A 16750-nucleotide genomic window follows, 5' to 3' on the forward strand; every position below is an offset into this window, starting at 1 on the left:
AGATTCTTCTCGTGTAATATTTCACACTACACCAGTCACACCTTACCCTGCCTATGTGTGCTTTTTGGATGTATCTTCACCCGATTTTCAGTTCAAGCTTCCTCTTACTATTGTTCGTCCATAAATAAGCCCCTCTTTCCCATCTTCCAAGCATGGCTGACATTCCCGTGTTTTGTGGACGGGTAGAAGAAAATCCAAATGAGTATCTTGTGGCTTTCAAACGCCGTTGTGTCTCTCTCAACTTTCTTACTGAAGACAGATGGCTATTGGTTCTCCCCACATTTCTAGAAGGTTTGGCTCAAGTGTGGTATGAGAAGCAAACCGAAGATGTTCGCCAAAGCTGGCCAAGGTTGACAGCAGTAATGATTGAGTATTTCGGCAAAGAAGAGGAGCCGGAGAATGTGTACCTGCAGGTGGCAAATTTGAAGCAGTCAGAAGGTGAGACGGCGCGTCGATATGTGGATCGAGCGGCCGTGCTCCTGGACCGTTTGATTGCCACACAGGAGGACAATGCCGGATTTCAAGCTGGAATGACTCAGCATGTGCTGGGCTACCTTGTAGCAGGAGCGAGTGATGAATTCCGCCTCAAGCTTAAATGGGAGAATCCAGAAACTATGGTGCTAGACATGAGATTGCTCAAAAGTTTGACAAAGTTCAGTCTGACCCCGCTTCAAAGAAGACGATTGTCCCTCCGCACCCCCCTCCATTCCTGCAACAACAACCTGGGGGGTCTAACTCAGGGGCATACCCCCACCCCTCAGGGATGTATCCACCGCCTCCACCTCAGATGTATGGTCCTCCCTTAGCTGCTTACCCTCAACAAGGTGGATATCCTCATCCTCCGCCTCGAAGATTTCCCCAGCCTCGCCCACGACCCCCCTCCTCTCTACTTCCGTGGCCCCTCCAACTAAAGAGGCCCCCCTTGCAACAGAACCTGGAGTCAATGACCTAGCCAAGGCCCTGAATGATCTTCGGCTTGAGATGGTGGGCATCAGAAATCAAGCCAACCGCCCTCCAAGAGATCGTGCTAATGTTGTATGCTACGAGTGCCACCAGAAGGGTCATTATCGCACAGAATGCCCCAATATTCCAAGGGTGAATCTTCTAAGTGAGTCGAGCACTAAGGATTCTGATGTGGAGATCCTTGATCTCGGGAAAAGAACTCGTGCTACCTCGGACCCCTCTCCAAACCGTGGACCGGGCCACCCCAGGAAGAAGGTGTCCTTCTCAGAGCCCTCAGACGCTGAGATGGCAGACCCACCAACAGAGAAGACTAAAAGATCTCGCAGGAGTAAGTGGTCACCCTCGGATTTTCCCATCGGCTCAGGGCCCAGAGGACTATTCGGTCGTTCAAGACCTTGCTCATCGTTCTTTGAGCATCACACTCCCTCAACTAATAGCATTAAGCCCTAAGGTGAGACGTGAGCTGCAGCAAGGTCTCTCAACAAGGAAGAGCAAGAAAAAGGGAAAGGTACGAGAGGTATCTTCTATCTCTGAAGAAATTGATCGGCACCCACACACAGTAGATGTCATCATAGATAATTGCCGTGTCAAAAATGTGTGTGTTGATGGGGGAGCTGCATGTAATATCATGGTGCCCCGCATCATGAAGAAATTGAATTTGAAATGTACAAGGCGTTCCTCCACTCGAATCAAGGTAGCAGATGGTCGACGACTCGCCACCATGGGAGTCATTGAGGATTTGCCCATCACTGTCAACGAGCTGACCACCACTGTCAATTTCTATGTAGTGGACATTGAAGATACAGGCAGAAGTTACCCTGCCATACTCGGGAGACCATGGTTGAGAAAAAGTGATGCAGTTAGCTATTGGAAGACAGGACACATGTCTTTTGGTGCTTCCAAGGAGAAAATCCCTGTGCAACCTGGTGCCATGGAACCGGAAGAAGAGGAGCATGACAGTGATACTCTCTCATCTTCAGTGTCTGAGTCCATGGAAGAATCAGACGGGGGGGAGGAATTCTCAGAGGAGGAAGTTTACATGATGGGGGTGTCTCCGACCCTGCCACTTGCAGAAAAGATAACAGCTAGTCCTCAACAGCTCGAATCAATGCTTTCTCCAGACCTCACTCCAGGTGAGAAAGATGAGTTTCTTGAAATGTTCAAAGATTTCCCTGACCTCTTTACAACTAGCTACCACCACCTTCGCCATGTGATTGCCATAGAGCACAAGATAGAGCTGAAGCCTGATGCAAAGCCTGTGGCTCAGAAGTATCGGAGATTAGGGCCCCTACAGACCGATGCTTTGCGCTCAGAGTTGCAGAAGCTTGTAGAGGCTGGGTTTATTGTTCCGGTTCACAATACTGAATGGGTTTCACCAGTGGTAGTCATCCCAAAGAAAAACAACAAGTGGCGGGTCTGCATCGACTATAAGAAGCTCAATGCTGCCACCAAGAGGGATCATCATTTTCTACCCTTTCAAGACCTCATTCTTGAGAAGGTAAGTGGACATGAGATGTATACTTTCTGTGATGGTTACTCTGGGTTTTATCAAATCAGAATTGCCGAGGAAGATGTGCTTAAAACCACATTTGCCACACCCTGGGGGACATTTGCATTCAAAGTAATGCCATTTGGCCTCACCAATGCTCCTGCCACCTTTCAAAGATTCATGCAGATGGTGTTTGCTCCTTATTTGGGGGATTTCTTGGAGGTGTTTTTAGATGATTTCTGTATATTCTCATCACGTAAGGAGCACATCATGAAGGTTAGATTGGCCTTCCAAAGGATCAATGATGCAAATGGCAGTCTCAACCCTGAGAAATGCACCATTGGAGCCACTCAAGGGAGGTTATTGGGACATGTTGTCTCATCCGAGGGCATCAAGCCTGTGACCCCGAGAAGGTAGAAGCCATCCTCAAGCTCTCCCCACCTACAACCAAACGTCAGGTACGCTCATTTGTCAATCTAGCAGGATACTATCGCCGCTTCATTGATCAGTATGCCGCTTTGACACGGCCCATGACTATGCTATTAAAAGATGGGGTTGATTTCTCTTGGAATGAGGATTGTGATCATGGGTTTGCACAAATCAAGAATGCTCTGGCTTCAGAACCCATTCTATGCAATCCAGACTGGTCAAAGACCTTCTATATCAATCCTGGGTTTGGAGAGCACACTCTGGCAGGTATTCTTCTCCAGCAAGGGGAGGATCGGTTCATGTATCCCATTCAATTTGCTTCTCGACAATTGCTCGACACTGAGCGACGCTATTCAGAGGCCGACAAGCATGCCTTGTCTTTGGTGTTTTGCATTGAGAAATTTAAGCATTATGTGGCTGGAAGGTCCTTCTTTATACTCATTGACACTGGTCTTGCAAAGCAGGTTCTTCAATCACCAAATCCCATGGGCCGGTTGGCCAAATGGTTGGCAGTTCTACAAGAATATGATTTTTCTTTCAAAATTGTAAAAGGGGGTTGTTCCAACTTGAAGAATGCTTTGATTGATTTAGAGGAGTGCCTTGATGTAACCCTGGTAGCAGCCATAGAAGTTGGGGATCCTTGGTATGGTGGTATATATAAGTTTTTGACCGCTTTCTCCTTTCCTTCAGAAAGTACAAGCTATGAGAGAAAGAAGATCCGCAGAGATAGTAGGCGCTACACCCTCCTTGATGGGGTGTTGTACCGTCAAGGCATGGATGGGCTACTCAGACGGGCCATTGATGCAGATGAAGTACCTAAGGTATTGAAGCATTATCATGATGGGTTTTGTGGAGGCCACTATGCCAGTGACTATACAGCTAAGAAGATTTTACATGCTGGATACTATTGGCCGACATTGTTCAAGGATGTCACTTTGTATTGCAAAACCTGTGAACCATGTCAATTCTTCGGTAGGAAGGATTTGTGTCCCGGGCAACATCACCCAGTGATGTCCATCCATCCGTTTCAGAAGTGGGGAATAGATTTTGTCGGGCCCTTGCCCATGACTGCCCGCAAAAAGAAGTATCTTTTGGTAGCCACTCAGTATGTCACTAAGTGGGCGGAAGCTATCGCTCTCTTTGCTGCAAATGGCAAGGCAGTTTCAAGTTTCATATTTGAACATATCTGCACAAGGTTTGGGACACCCATGGAGATAGTCTCTGACCATGGGAGTCCATTCTTAAATGAAGCAGTGGAGTTACTCATGGATCGCATGGGCATTGATCATCACACTTCTAGCATCTATTATCCAGCATCCATGGGTCAAACAGAGCGGACCAATGGCCTCCTCTGTAAAACCATAGGAAAAATGGCCGCAGGGAATAGGAGCCAATGGGATCAGAAGGTCACTGAAGCAGTGTGGGCTTACAACATCACTCATAAAACATCTACAGGTCACACCCCTTTTGAGTTGGTGTATGGTACTGAGGCAGTTTTACCACTAGAGATAGAGATTCCGGCCTTGAGATTGGCGCAGGAATAGAGGATGATAGAAGATGAACGTGTAGAGGCCAGATTGGTACAACTTGAGAAGTTAGATGAGACCCGACGCCTTGCACTACACCAGACAGAGATCCAAAAGAATCGACAAAAGGCCCGATTGGATGCTAAGATTCGCAAGGGATGGGACAGACACTTTGCTGAGGGGGATGTTGTGCTATGCTTTGATAACAGATTGGACCACCAAATGGATAAGAAGTTTCTGCCACTGTGGGCTGGTCCATACAAAGTCATCAAAGAACGTAGTAATGGGTCTGTACAAGTTCAGGAGCTGCATGACCCATATGGCAAGAAGGTGATCAACAAGCGCTACCTCAAGCCTTTCTTTGTGCGTGATGGTCCCAGGCATGGAAATGCAGTGCATTCCCTGCCTGGGGGGGGGAACTGTTATGGATAAAATTGTCTAAGGAAAAAGGCATTAATATGTATGTGTGTTTGTATATGTGGCAATAGTATAATCAAATATGGTGTGCATAGGGCCCAAGGTTGAGGTGGCAAGGCATGACCATGTGCCACCCTTCCATGTAAGAGGACCCATAAGGTGTGTTGTACATAATCCATAATAGTAATATTATAAAATGCAAGGTGGCATGGCTCCTCCATGTGCCACCCCTCCACCTAGGATGCAATGATTGAGATATGGCTCAAAGTCCATGGGAGAAGCAATATAAAATGGGTGGAGATGGCTATTATATTGAGTTATTCCCTCCATATGGGATAGGCCCATGTGGGGGAGGTATAGAAGGACAAAGAGAGCTAGTTAAATAATGGGGAAAGTAGGATGAGGTGGCAAGATTCCTTGTGCCAACCCTCCACTTGTCCTCCTAGAGGTTTGAACCTATTATAAAATTGGAAAGAGACCAAGGGAGAATCATAGACTTGAGATATGGGGCTTGATTTATGTGGAAAATGGAGGCAAAGGGTTGTCGCACACAATTGAGAGTGTGTACCCACCTAGCCCACATGGAAGACTTTTCCACACACACCATGCATGTGGGAGGATACATTAATGTGGAGAGACCCCCTCTTTTGGCTATAAAAGGAAGGGGCTATTCCTTGATGAGACACGCTCATTCTTGTAAAGCCACCTAGCTAGTATTTTGATATTTCCCTCTCATCCCTTCTTTCCAATAAAGTATGGATCACTTCCCTTGATGTCTACATCTCAACATTCCTCCTCCTATCATGTTCATGCTTCTCTTCCCCCTCTCCCTTTCCCCTTGTGTCATAGTCTCCCTTTTCCTTCCCTCCCCTTCTAATTCCTTTTGCACCCCTATGTCATCCCTTCGCCCTCATGCTCTCCTCTTCTCTATGGCCTTTGAGCGTCGCCATACTTAGTCTATAGCCTCTGGTCTCGATTACATTTCCGGCTAAAAGTACTAAAAAGTACATTGAGGTAGAGGTCTATCATGAGGATATCACCCACATGTATTGTCTATCATCAGCAATGTGGTAGCCCACCTTTGGTCCTCATGATTTAATAAGGATGCATGGAAAAAATAAGGGGCAAAGAGGAAGAGTGATGGTTGATGATAGTGCAACACATAATTCCTTGAACTACTTATTAGTTAAGAAATTAAAATTGCATGAGAGTCCCAGTGCCAATAAATATGTGGTCTCTTTGGCAAAGGGCAGTGATAAAAAAGTTTGGGACACCATGATACATGGTGTAGAGGTGGATATTGAAGGTTATCAGGATGCCTTGGATTTCCAAATCATGCATCTCGACTGAACAAATGTAGTGCTTGGTTGAGAATGGTTGTATAGTCTTGGTCATAGCTTATAGCGGAGTTATCTTAATAACTCCATTATGTTTGAAAAAGAGGGTAGAGTCTTCTAGATTCAAGGAGAACATGATGTGCCTAACTCTTCTCTTATTTGTTTGATGGAATTGGAATGACTACTACACTAAGAAGAATGCGAGGTATATCTCTGTGAACTTACTTTTATTGGTGATTTTATGTCTTCTACATCGGAAGAAGTAATATTGTTTTTGATAATGTTAAAAAGTATAAATCTTCTTTCAATGATTTAATGTTTGAATTTAAAGATGTTTTTCTGCCTGATTTACCTAATGGTTTACCTCCTAAGAGAGAAGTAGATCATAAAATAGATTTAATTCCTAGATCTACCCCTATTTGTAAACCCCCATATAGGCTTATTCAAACAGAGGAACATGAGGTCAAAATACAGTTAACGGAATATCTTAGGAAGGGCCAAATCCAACTAAGTAGCTCACCTTGGTCTAGACCAGTTTTACTCGTAAAGAAAAAGGATGGCACTATGCATTAATGCATAGGTTCCCGAGCACTAAATAAAATCACCATAGAAAATAAGTATCCTATGCCTCACATTGATGAGATATTTGATCAATTCTAAGGGGAAAAATACTTTACTAAAATTGATTTAAGATCAGGATATCACCAAGTATGAATTAGAGAAGAGTATGTCCCTAGGACATTATTTTGTACTAGGTATGGGCATTATCAATTTAAAGTAATGCCATTTGGATTAACAAATGCTCCAGCAACTTTCATGACACTTATGAATAGTATCTTCAAGCCATATCTAGCGAAATTTGATGTAGTATTTTTAGATGATATCCTTATTTATAGTAAAACCAGGAAAAAGCATCTGGAACATTTGTGAAAAGTGTCACAGTTGCTTAGAGATAATTCACTCTTTGCTAAAGAATCCAAATGTGAATTCTTTTCCAAAGAAGTGAAATATTTGTGACATATAATATCCCAAGAAGGGGTTCGTATGGACCCTGACAAAGTAAGGGCCATATTGGAATGGCCACATCCTATAAATCTAGAAGAATTACAAATATTCTTAGGTTTGTCAGGATTCTATAGGAGATTTTTATCCAGGATTACGCTAAGATTGATGTTCCGATGACAAACTAGCTTAAGGGGAAGGGAAGCACCTTCATATGGGGTGAACCTCAAAAGAGAAATTTTGAAAAATTAAAAGTAGCTATAGCAGCAACTCCTATCTTAAAAGTAGTGTATCCCAATGAACCTTTCGTGGTTGAGACAGATGCCAATGATTTTGCTATTGGGGCAATACATTTACAAAAAGGTTGACCAATGGCTTTTGAAAGAAAAACGCTAGATCGTGCCCAACGGAATTACTCGGCATATGAGAAGGAATTATATGCTATAGTCTATGCTTTAAAAAAGTGGAGGCACTACTTATATGGTGCAAAATTTGAGATCTCTTTGATCAAGAGAGCATTAAGTGGATTTGTAATTAGCTAGAGCTTAAAGGTAGAAAAGCTAGATGGGTTGAGTTAATGCAAGAGTTTAATATACAATTGACATATAGGAAAGGGAAGTTCAATGTGGTAGCACACTCTCTTAGGCGAATGCCAATTGTTAATGAATTGAGTTTTACTCAATTTCAGAATGATTTCCTACAGTCAAAGAGGAAATGTGAGTTTGATCCTCACTTCTCTGAAATATGGAAAGCAATTAGAAATAGGGATCAAACTAATCGAGAGGCTTTCACTAAGGAGTCGCATGGAAATGGAGACACACCACAGGTTGGTGATAAAGGACTCAAGTGGAAAAAATATACTATTGCAGATGGCTATCTGCTCTATAAGGGTAGAGTATGTATCCTGGATAATAATGACATTAGGCGCCAAATTCTTTTTGAATGTCATGATAGTCCAAGTTCTTGACACGGGAATTCAGAAGACATATGTGCTTCTGAAAAGATAATTTTTTTGGCTTGGAATAGGTAAGGACGTCCAAGATCATGTATTGAAGTGCCAAAAATGCCAAGTCAATAAGGCTGAATGCCTTAAGGTAGGAGGTCTCCTACAACCATTGGAGATTCCATCTGGCAAATGGGAAAGCATCTCCATGGATTTCATTGTGAGATTACCTAGGACACAAAGGGGGCCCAACTCTGTCATGTAATTGTGGATCAATTGACCAAGATGGCTCATTTTATTCCTGTTAATGTAGATGTTAAGACTCTAGAATTAGCCAAGCTATTTGTGGAACATATCTATTGACTGTATGGGCTACCAGCCGGTATTGTTAGTGACTAGGATAGCAAAATTAACAGCCATTTTTGGAGGGCTATGTTTAAGCGGTTAGAAACTTCATTGAATATGAGCACCGTGGATCATCAAAAGAGTGATGGTCAAACTGAAAGGGTCAATCAGATCATTGAGGATATGCTTTGAGCATATGTAAGTAAACGGCAAACTAATTGGGAATAGTATCTACCCATATTAGAATTTGACAAAATATGAAGAGGGAAGAGGAGAAGATTGGAGATGAGGAGAGAGGGCACAGCTAGAGAGCACACCGCAAATGACTAACTGTACACTAGATTTAGTTGAAAATGTAGAATATATACAAACCCATTTAGGGTTAGGGTTAGGACATCTAACCCTTTCCTTTATAGCACTCTATAAGTGTTAGTGCTATTCACATGTAATCACAGGATGTTGAGAGTGATCCCTCAACACCTTCCCTCAAGATCCACATCATGAAGTAGGCCTTTCCTCAAGATGATGATTCTGGGGAATCAAAGAAGGATTGAACATTACATTCCATCACACCCCTTTAATGGGAATGTCCTTCCTCTACATCAAACCAAGAGCTTGTCGGTGTTTTTGGAAAAGCTCTTTACCAAGTGGTTTGGTAAAGATGTCTGCAACATTCTCTTTGCTATCAAAATGCTGCATTGTGATGTCACCAAGTAACACTCTTTCTCTGATTAAGTGCTCTCTAACATCAATATGCTTTGTCCTGGAGTGATATAGTGGATTCTTGGCCAATTCATGAGCCGATTGATTATCACATTATATTGTTGTTGGCTTTGACTCATCAAAGTAATATGTTTCTGACAATAGTCTTCTGAGCCATATAGCCTCACATGCACTTGTAGTGAGTGCTCTATATTCTGCTTCAGTCAAAGATAAGCAAACAGTTGGCTGTTTGTTTGAGAACCATGTTATAGCACCTTGACCAAGGAAAAATACATATCCCTGTGTGGATCTCCTAGTCTCATGATCTTCGACATAGTCACTATCACAATATCCATGCAACCGTGGATGACTTCCTCTGTATTCTATCCTAAACTGTCTTGTACCTCTGATGTATCTCAAGACTCTTTTCGCTGCATTCCAATGAGACTGTTTTGGATTTGCCATAAACTATGCTAGTGAGCTTACTGCATGACAATATCTAGCCGTGTGATAGTCAGATATATAAGAGATCTGATGAGCTGCCTGTAGTACCTGTCATTGATTGTAGGCTTTTCTAAATCATTAGTAAGTTTCAAACTCTGTTCCATGGGAGTGGCTACAATCTTGCAATCTGCCATATGAAACTTCTTCAAGAGACTGTCAACATGTTTGAGCTGACTCATAAAGGTGCTATCTGAATCTCTCCAGAACTCAATTCCAAGACAATAGTGCATAAGTCCAAGATCTTTCATGTCAAACTCTGCAGTTAAATCTTGTTTTAGCTTTTTAATGAAGCTATCCTTACTTCCTGTCACAATCAAATCATCTACGTACAAAAGTGCAATAGTAATGTCTTCCCCTTGAACTTTGTAGTAGAGAGCATGATCTGCATTGGATTTAATGTATCCGAGATTAGCAAAATATTTGTTGATTCTGTTGTACCAACTTCTAGATGCTTGCTTTAAGCCATAGAGACTTTTCTTAAGATGGCAAACCTTATTCTCCTTTCTTGGTTCAATATAACCTGCTAGTTATTACATGTAGACTTCCTCAACTAGATAACCATTGACAAATGCATTCTTGACATTGAGCCGGTACACATTCCATCTACTGAGTGTCATTAGTGACATCAAGAACCGTATGGAATCCATCATCCATGGCAAATAGGTGTCATGATAGTGGGTGGGCCTTATATGTATGCAGGTCCACACACAATTTGCTCCTCATGCCATAAATTGATGTTGTCCATGTGCCAATCATGTACGAGTCCAGACATTTACAAGAAGGGCCTACCTAGGATGGCTTCATATGTAGGCTACTGGGTGAAGTCCATGACCACAAATTGAATGGGATATGTGAAGCTGAACACCTTAATTTTAATACTTGTGAGAACTCCCAGGGGTTCAACAATTCTGTCAAGTCAGCTAGATTTACTACCAGATGGGTTTGCTCAAGGGAAGGTTTTCCCCACCTCTCTTAACATTCTTTGGTGCAGACACTCACACCCACTTCCCCATCCAGGATGGCATCAACCTTTTGGTTTTGACCAAGGTTATGGGGATAGCTACATTAGTGTCATCCCCTTTGAAGTATTGGCCTAACTTATTGATGGAAGCCTTGGGTAGGTTCCAGCTCTCCTCTTATGGTTGGTTGTCTTTGGGGTTGGTAGGACCTTGGGCTAGGAATTGCCTTCATCTAGCTAGAGAGGTCTTGCCAAAGGGTAGGATTCCCCCTTAGCAAGGATGCAATTTTCCACCCATGTCTTTGAATTCTTGAAATCTGGAAAACACTTCAGATTTCTCTTTCAGAAAGTAGACCCAACAATATCTGTTGTAGTCGTCAATGAAAGTCAAGTAGTAAAGTGAACCATTGATGCTGCGGGTATGGGCATAACCCCATACATCTATATGTATCAAATCAAGAATACCTTGTGCTTGAGAGGTTCTTCTACCAAAGTTGGTTTGCTTTTGTTTGCCGAAACAGCATGCTTCGCAAATTTTCCAAGAAACTGTAGTTTTGGAATCCCAATTGCCATATTCTGATTCTTGAGATTTAGCAAGCTCTTGAAAGTGACATGACCATATCTCTTGTGCCATTTTGCAAATAGTGGCATCTGTTGCAGTTGAGCTGACATGGCATGCAAATTTGGTACTGTATCTAGCATTTTGTACAAGCATCCTTCCTTCACACCTTTTCCTACTAGCTGAAATCTTTTCGATTTGTCCCTGATAGTATATTCATCTCCGTCGAAGATGACTCGGTAGTTGTGTTTCTATCATTTGGCCTACTGACAAAAGGTTCTTGCGGAGCTTCGAAACGTATAGTACATCTTTCACCAATACTTTTGCACTAGTGAAATTGTTCATAGGGATAATGCATATCCCTTAAATTGGATTCGGTGTATTATCTGCTGTGTAGATGACATTTTTCTGACCTTCTAATGGTTTCATCTCTGTGAACCATTCCTGATGATTTTTCATGTGAGATGATGCATCGCTGTCAATAGACCAAGGATCTTGATCTGCTTGGTCGACTTGGTAGCTGAAATCCTCTTTTGGATTGCAATCAGTGTTATAGGTACACTGTATCAATATTTTGCATGTACTCATTTGTAAGAAACATATTCCCATGTTCATTTGCATAATTACTGTGACTAGAATGTCCACCATGATGATTTCCTCTTCTGCATAATTTCCTCGATTGATACTGCATTGACCGCCTTGGTCGTACTGCTTCTTGTGGCAATCTCTTTCATAGTGTCCAAACTTATCCAAACTTATGATAGTAGTTGCACTGGATGTTTGACACGTTGGTGGATGCATTCCCTCATCCTTGGAATCTCCCTCGGTGGGAATGATTTCCTCTTTACTGATTTTGATGTTATAGAGGATGATGCTAATGCTGATGCTGACTTTGATGATGACTTTGTTGCTGATGATGACTACTTCACTGGAATGATCTACCTCTACCTGTGCCTCTACCTTTGCTTCTGTCTGAAGCTATGAATTCCTGATCATTAGAATGACCTTTGCGTGAATGAATGGCCTGAGTCCTGAGTTCTTCAACAAGTAAGACTGACTAAAGTTCTTCCAATGTCAAAATTTACCGTTGGATGGCAATACTCCGGACTAGATTCTCGTATCCCTCTCCTAGACCATTCAGAATGACTTGAACCATTTCTGCTGGATTCATGGTCTCTCCTGCTGCTGCTACGAGTTGATTGTTGTAGTCTTTGATCCGGAGTACATAAGCATGACTGGTTTCGCTGCTGTTGTGGAATTTCTAGTTGATTTGGTTTCTCAGTGTGAGAATCCTGGAAGTGTTCTTAGACTCATAGACAGCTGCAAACATATCCCATGCTTCTTTGGATGTCTTGACGGTGTTGAGTTGTCCTAGCATGACATCTTGCACATTCTGCTTGATCAAATGATATGCATACTTATCTTTCTTATCCCATTCTGCCTGTGCTTAGTGGGCAATGGCAGGATCTACTACAAGTGAGGAAATTGTTGGTGTAGTTGGAGATCTCGCTACTAGTGTTGTGACAACAGGTGGAGTAGAGCTATTGCTAGCAGGAGCATTCAATGGTTTAGGTGTACATTCATCGACATACTCCCATTTGTCCTGAAGTACAAGAATGGTCTCCATTCGGTATTTCCATGTGCCGTAATTGGAATTATCTAGCTTAGTAGATGCCTCCAGATTGAGGTTGCTAGTTGTAGACATGGTGCAAGAAATGTACGCAAAGTGTCATGAAAATCACTGTTTGAATCAACTGCAAAAACACTGACTGTGGCAAGTGAAATCTGAACTGTCGGTGAAGGTAGAACTGCAATATAGAATCCAATCTGAATTACAAGCCTTGTGGCAAATGATGCTAGAAATAGCCAAGAGGTTTTACAAGGCTGAAATAAAGTGCACAATGCCGTGAAATAGCCGAATAGGATTTACAATGGTGGCATGTGTGTGTGAAATCAAATCATGTGCTATCTACCCACTGAACAATCAGCAATGCCTTTGAACACTCTAAAGTCTATTCACTGAATTGATGAACGTTAGGTTTCAAGTAGTGTGATGATGTGAAACCATATGTGAGCATAGGGACTGACTCCAAGTAGGAACTAGTCGAGAATTTTGGGCATGGCTTAGATTGGCAACTTGGAGAAATTCAAAGCATCTCCTCTATGGCAATCTAGTCTACTCTAATCTAGATCTATATCAACCATCGATCGATGAATCACCAACAAGCCCTCCTCTTATCAAGGGCACATGACGAGAGAAGCATATAAAGGTAAGAGAAATGTTGGGGTTGGGGGTAAGATATAAATTATCCCTCCCACCACCTTTTCCCTCCTCTTCAGATTTCCATCGTCATCGTCCACAGCCTCCATCCTCATCCCCTTCTTCTTCAGACTTCTAGCATCTTCTTCCTCTTCAAAGTTCCATCGTCATCAACGAACGCTCCAGCTAGATTGGGCATGGCTTAGATTGGCAACTTGGAGAATTTTGGGCATGGCTTAGATTGGCAACTTGGAGAAATTCAAAGCATCTCCTCTACGGCAATCTAGTCTACTCTAATCTAGATCTATATCAACCGTCGATCGATGAATCACCAACAAGCCCTCCTCTTATCAAGGGCACATGACGAGAGAAGCATATAAAGGTAAGAGAAATGTTGGGGTTGGGAGTAAGATATAAATTATCCCTCCCACCACCTTTTCCCTCCTCTTCAGATTTCCATCGTCATCGTCCACAGCCTCCATCCTCATCCCCTTCTTCTTCAGACTTCTGGCATCTTCTTCCTCTTCAAAGTTCCATCGTCATCCACGAACGCTCCAGCCTGCTTCCTCATCCCTCCTCTTCAAAATTCCTTCATTGCCTACCGACATCACTCCAACCGCCATCCTCATCAACCCTCCCCTTCATACTTCTATCGTTGTTTGCGAATGCTCTAGCTGTTGCCTCCATCCTCATCCCCTTCCTTCTCCACCTTCCAAGATCACGCGTCTTCCTCCTCCTCCACCCTCCTCCTCCTCCTCTTCTTCCACCCCCTCCCTCAATTCAAAATGAGGCACCGGATAGCCTCGGCGAGGAGTCTTCTTAGAACGATAATTATCCCTCCCATAAACGTTTGAGAAGGCACATGTTGAGAGCTGAATACAGTCAATAGATCGAACGAGAGAGCCTTCAAAGGAGAGAAGAAGTCCTTGCAAAGGCAAGGCGCGATCTCTCCGCCCACCCGACAAAATGGCTCATGTTCTTCTTATTTAATGGTAAGGCTCTGAAAACTACAGAAAAGTTTCTACAGGAAATGAAGGACCTTTTGTAAGCACAGGGGATAAGATTTCAATAGAGCAGGGGAAGCTGCAAAAATAGAACCATCAAACCAAGAATTGAGCATAGAAAGCTTCAATGAAGGAATGATGTTGTGTTTCCTCTACAACATGTAGCTAAAAGTGCCTCCATGAACCAATGCTGCAATAACGGGCAGCTGTAGAGCAACTCAAACACAAAAAGGAGAAGGCTTGTGCAGAAGGGCAAGCTGAAGGTTTCATTCAGAAGAGGAAGTGGGCATCAACAAACTTAGATTATTAGCTTACAACATTGAAACTAAGAAAACAAAGTGCTGGAAGGATGATTGGTTTTGAGGAAACTAGTCATAGGATGGGCACTTGGGAGCAAGGTGAATTGGGCATCACCAGCGACCCTCTTCACTTCCTCGCCTCTTGGGACGTATCCAACCACATCAACAACCCTTGCACTTGGGCAGGCTTGCATCGCAATAAGAAACACCACCTCATCTCCATCATCCTTAGCAACAAATCCTTGGAAGGCTCCATCTCCTTTGACCTCTCCCTCCTTCACAACCTCTCCTCCCTCGACCGCTCCATCAACCATCTCTCTTCCCTCTTCCCTCCCTCCCACCCTAACTTTCCTTGACCTCAGCTAGAACTCCCTCTCCGGCACACTTCCTCTTTCCTCCATTGCCAACCTCTCTTCTCCTCGATTTCTTAATAACCACCTCTTTGGCCCCTTCACCCTCCCTCTGTCTTGCCTTCCTCAACTCTCCTTTCTCAGCCTTTCGAATGACTCTTTCTCCTGTGAAAATGTGGAATGCAGAATGCGAAAAAGAGAGGGGATGCAAAGAGAGAAAAAAAGAGGGAATGTGGAATGCAAAAAGAGAAGAGAAGACAGAATACAGAAAAGAGATGGAATGAGAAATGGAATGCAGAATGTAGAAAGAGAAGAGATGAGGGAATGGTGAATGCAAAATGCAAAATGCAGGGATTGGCGGCGATATTAAAATATTTGTTTTAAATTGTGGTATTAAAACGTTCATTCTAAATTGTAGTATTAAAACGTTCATTTTAAATCACAGTATTAAAACATTTTGAACATTTTCTAATCAGCCTAGTGGCATTTTAAAACAAGCTAGTAGCGATTTTTTACTGGGACCAGCTACTATAGATGGTTGCTGTGTGGTAAGTTTGTATACCACATGGTGAAAACCTGGAACACCGCACGGTATCTTGTATACCGTGTGATGTGTCTATTTATCACATGGTGATTAGGGACTCTTAGGATACCTTGTATGGCCCCACAATGATCTAATTGTGAGATAAGGATATTGATACCTCAAGTACTTGCTCGTGAAGTCAGCTATGATGCCACAATCGAATACGTTGCATATATTAGAATTTGCAACCCATTACGCCACACTTATGTATAGAAGATATCTTTAGGTTTACAAAGTACGCTAGCTTAGAGTCTAGCAAAAAAGGTGCTTATATGTTCTTGTGTAAGTAATGCTAGCTATTGCACTAGTGTGTGTAAAATAATGACATTCGTCATCAACAAAGCATAATGTTGCAATTGATTATGGTGCAGATAGATGCTTTAGAGAGAGAAGAGAGAGAGAGAGAGAGAAGGACATGGGAAAAGGCGACATGCCATCCCATGCCTATTTGAATAGGTAGATTATAATCATCCAATCACGTTGGCAGGGGGCAAGACAATTGGATGTCTTTTTGCTCTTGAGTTCTAGCAAGCTTACATGAAATATTATAAGCTAGATGTGCCAAATAGCTACAATAATTTCTAGATGTAGAATTGCGAATGAAGCCAAACAATGTTAATTATCCTAAATGTCATGGTATTTGTCCGGCAATGAGTTGATACGATGCAACTTTTAAAATTAGTTTTTTGGCACCCACTGCTTTCATTTCAGGGGGTGGGGACCATGGCTCTAGGGAAAAGAGGGTGAAACCCGACAAAGGCTCGGGATTATGTTATGATGATAAATAGTAAGAAGTCAAAATGCAAAATTTGTTGAGAAGAGTACATAGGCTCTAGCACAAGAATGCCAAGGAACTTCTTGGGTGATCCTTAGAAACAAATTGTAAAATGCAAGGGCCTAGGAGTTGAGAGAGTTATAGCCATTCTAGGTGGAGAAATACCTAAAAATACACACATCCGAGTGGATGACATAGTAGCGCGTGACCAATTCCAAAACCGTGAACCCACATCTGATGAGATGCTCACACCTAGGACACCTTCCTCTCCACTCTATATAAGGGAGGTTCTCCCTTCATTTCAA

The sequence above is a fragment of the Dipteris shenzhenensis genome, chromosome 31 (assembly GCF_047967505.1).
Source record: "Dipteris shenzhenensis isolate YYH24624 ecotype China chromosome 31, Dip_SZ_1.0, whole genome shotgun sequence".
NCBI classification, from domain to species: domain Eukaryota; kingdom Viridiplantae; phylum Streptophyta; class Polypodiopsida; order Gleicheniales; family Dipteridaceae; genus Dipteris; species Dipteris shenzhenensis.